General features: G+C 45.2%; 1 pseudogene; it reads right to left on the bottom strand.

Annotated features, from left to right (window-relative positions):
* Nucleotides 1-2,071: 2,071 nt before the first annotated feature.
* Nucleotides 2,072-3,273, bottom strand: LOC101824555 (annotated as a pseudogene).
* Nucleotides 3,274-3,937: the final 664 nt, after the last annotated feature.

Here is a 3,937-nt window from a genome sequence, read left to right as displayed (position 1 = left end):
GGAATCCAGTTGTAGAGAGGGAGGAGTGATGAGCAAAGACCAGGCTGGGGAAATCCACAGAAATAGCTGACCTGAACGAGGGGAGCTTATGGAGTCCAGACTGATAGCTGGGAAACCAGCGTAGGAGAGAACCAGACCCCCTGAATGTGGTGTCAGTTAGGAGACCTGGGCCATCTATAGGGCCTCTGGTAGTGGAACAGTATTTATCCCTAGTATACGAATGGACTTTCGGAGCCCATTTCCCATGGAGGGATACTCTCTCAGCCTAGACACACAGGGGAGGGACCAGGACCTGCCTCAAACAGACTTTGATGATTCCCCCATGGAAGGCTGCACCCTTTCTATGGAGCAGAAGAGGGATGGGATGGGGGTCAGTGGGGGGCATGGGAGAATGGGAGAAAGAGGGAACTGGAATTGATATATAAAATAAGATGGCTTCTAATTTATATAAAAAGAATGTCTAGCCAAAGTTGAATTTTTCTTTAGAGCATGAGTTTCCAATGGCAAAATTATTAGTTGTAGGATTGTTTAGTATCTGAATAAGCTGATTACTTCTGAAATCATCAAACGCTGGCTCCTGTTTGCTTGCTCCTTATTGTATTAAATTATCACCTCACATTTTTACTCTAAATGGCAAGAAGAAAGCCAAGCTACACTATTAACACTTTTCTTGGAACTCTCCCCAACTAAATATTGAGTTCCCTACTTTGGGTTCTGCCTTCTACACAAGTGTATAAAACAGAAAATTCAGACCTTATTGTTTTTGATATTACGTAATGAAGATTTCTGCTCCAGCTTCCAGTGATGCATTCCTCAAAGAAAACAAAGTCTTTATTTATTTTTTACTTCCTTCAGAGAAATCACCATCTATCCCCACCCCCATTATTTTATTACTTGGCTGAACAAAAAAGGGATCTTCAAAGCCACAAGTATAGACATGGAAGAACAGACACACACTAGCAGAGCAGGCATCTCTCTGTTTTGTAATTTTCATCAGAAGTAAAGTACCACCTCTTTCTGGGGATAGAATCTCTGAGGGGAACAAATAGCCCCATAGCTTAAGGTCACCTTGTGAATGCCAGCAGCACTGGCAACATTCTAGGTCCAGCTCAAGTCCAGTTTTGTGTCATCTACTAGAAAATAATTAGTAGCAAAGTGAAGGGTCCTGGGGTCTGCAAGTTAGTGTGTGCTTCTCATTGTGGACCAAAGTGTGAGGCAGCACTTCACTGCCAGTGAAGAGACCAGAGAGTCTGACACTGCAGATCCTGTGCTAATGTCTTCACATCCCAAGGGAGCATCTGTCAGAGATCTCAATCTCATGCTTTAGTCACCCTGGTTGTCCTATTGTGCCTGAATGAAGTTCTGTTATTAGGGATGGCATAATAAAGGTCATTCCAACTCTGAGTTGTCCAGGGTCTGGGATGTCATCCCAACGTTAGGGCAGGGGATTCAGTAAAGATAGGAGTTGGGGTTTATCTACAGAAGATATTCTCTCATTGATCTAACAGCCAGACACATCTCTAAGAACCTTCATGAGAGGCAGATTTAAAGTGTCAATGGGCTGGGCAGTGGTGGCACATGCCTTTAATCCCAGTACTCAGGAGACAGAAGCAGCCAGATCTCTGAGTTCAAGGCCAGCCTGGTTTACATAGCAAGTTCCAGGGCAGGCAGGGTTATAGAGAGAAACCCTATCTCAAAACTACAAAAGAAAAAATTGTCAAAGGTGTATGACTATAGTTCAAAATAGCCCTATGCCTCTGTAATCTCCCAGTCTTAGACACAATTTAACCCTGCTGTAAAAGCACTGGAAGAATGTTCCAGAAGATGGCTCTAGCTGGAAATAGGCTAAAGAGGAAAGGACCTGAGCTGAGCTCATGAAGAAGATTATGCATATTCAAAACACCAGCAGCCAATGAAATGGTGGCCCCATCATCTATACCTTAGAGCAACCTCTGGGAGACCAACTCATTTCTATGACACACACTTATAGGGACGGGGCCACAGTACAAGGATGATGTAGAGTCTACATCAACAGTCTTTGTCAGCTTGGGATGCACATGAGCAAGTGAATTTTGGTGATGCTGGCTCTTATTTCGCAAACCAACTTGAAAATACAATAACCAAAAACTGGATAGGAAGGAGGTAAGATAGGTGAGTTCACAGTTCCCATTGATCCTAAAGCAAAAGCTTGACCACACCCTGTGTGGATGGCAGCACTGGTGATGAGAGCTGATACTGGCTTCCCAAACTCCAATCGTTTCTCTGACCTTCAGATAGAGCAAGCCATATTTAATGGATGAAACAGCAGTTTTCCCAAGGCTAGCACAGAGTCCCAGCTTCTAAGAGTGAATGTCAAGAGCTGGTACAAGTCTCATGGAGTATCAATTTTCTCTCCTTTTATCTCCCACACTGGTGCTGCTTGGCCATCTGTTAGCACCATCTCTGCTTTTGGTTCCTTTCCCTGAGGCTGGCCCACTTGTCTGCCTTGGGGAATGATCATACACGAAATTCCTTCATGATGATAGCTTGGGCTCCAGGGTTCCAAGTTTCCAAAGCAGGTCCCCAACAACTTTCCAAAGCAGGTCTCAAACAAGACCTGATATCCAGTGTGCAGTTGTGATCTGTCTAGACAACATCTGAATGTACCCAGTATGTTCAACCCAGAGATGGTTATTGGTGAGCTATGGGAGAGCCTGTGGCCTTTATAGCTATTTCTGTCCTTCCAGCTTCCTCAGAGCTTGGCACAGCTGTCCATAGTTTGTCTTGCTTCTGATGAACAGCCAATTCCTGCTGCAGATCTCTGACTTAACCCTTTGACCTCTGAGCTGATTGTAGAAGATTCCCCTCATCCAGCTCTCTCACCAGGAAGGAATGTCTTCCTATTGCTTGGTTCAAGCTCAGCTTAAAGTCTCCCAGGGACATGACTGTTGTCGTTTGGCTCTCCCCAGGTCATCATTGACTTGTTTCAATTCCTGGATATATTTCTTCAGTTGATCTTTAATGGCTTTCATCTGAGTCAGGTCATCCTCCTAGGTCAAGATCTGGTGGTTGCCAGCTGAATGCTGCATTTCAATCTTCTCCTCCACAGTCTCCAGCTCCATTCGAAGGTGGTTATTTACAAGTTCAGCATTGTATTCCCAGCTTCCTTCCTGGAGCTCTCAGACTTCCTCCTGTGAATGTATCCTCTGCCCTCTGCTTGCAGGTCATGGCCAGGTCTCTCCAATAGTTTGTTTCTTCCTCCTCTGATCCAAAGGCTTTTCCCCAGTCCTCCATGGTAAAATGGACAAGTGCTTACTCTTCCAGTAGAGTGATGCTCCACCCAGGGGCCATGTCCTCAGGCCAGGCAGAGGCCAATAGGCGAAACTGGAACTGGGGGGGGGTCTTTGGGGACAATGAAGAAACATAGTGCAATGGAAACTCCATGGAATCTGTAAGAGTGACCCCACCAATGTCTCCTAGTAACGGGGGATACAGAGCTTGAGGATTATAACCATCTTTTATAATCCCTCCTAGTAGTGGGGTTAGCAAATGAACCCAACCACAAAATCATTGACCTAAAACCTGACTGTAAGACTCCTGGATCAATGGCAGCACAAAAATTTGGGAGTGGCCAACAAATAACTGAGGCTCATGCCCGGAGAGGAAGTCCAGCCTAATACTGCCTGGATGGTGAGTAACCAGAGGTTAGATAGCCCAGAGACCCAGGATAGAACCAAATGTAACTGGTAAAAAACAACAAAAGTTAATAAAATGGTTCCTAATGATATTCTGCTGCACTCATAGATGCTTAGCCCAATTGTCATCAGAGGGGCATCATCCAGTAACCGATGGGAGCAGATGCACAGACTTACAACCAAACACTAGGTGGAACCAGGGAAACCCCTGGAGGAGGGACCAGAGAGTTCAAGGACACCAGGAGAACACAACCCATGGAATC

The sequence above is a fragment of the Mesocricetus auratus genome, unplaced genomic scaffold, assembly GCF_017639785.1.
Source record: "Mesocricetus auratus isolate SY011 unplaced genomic scaffold, BCM_Maur_2.0 Super-Scaffold_100019, whole genome shotgun sequence".
Classification (NCBI taxonomy): Eukaryota; Metazoa; Chordata; class Mammalia; order Rodentia; family Cricetidae; genus Mesocricetus; species Mesocricetus auratus.
Note: the sequence above shows the minus strand (reverse complement) of the source record. Positions and strands in the feature narration are given on the sequence as shown.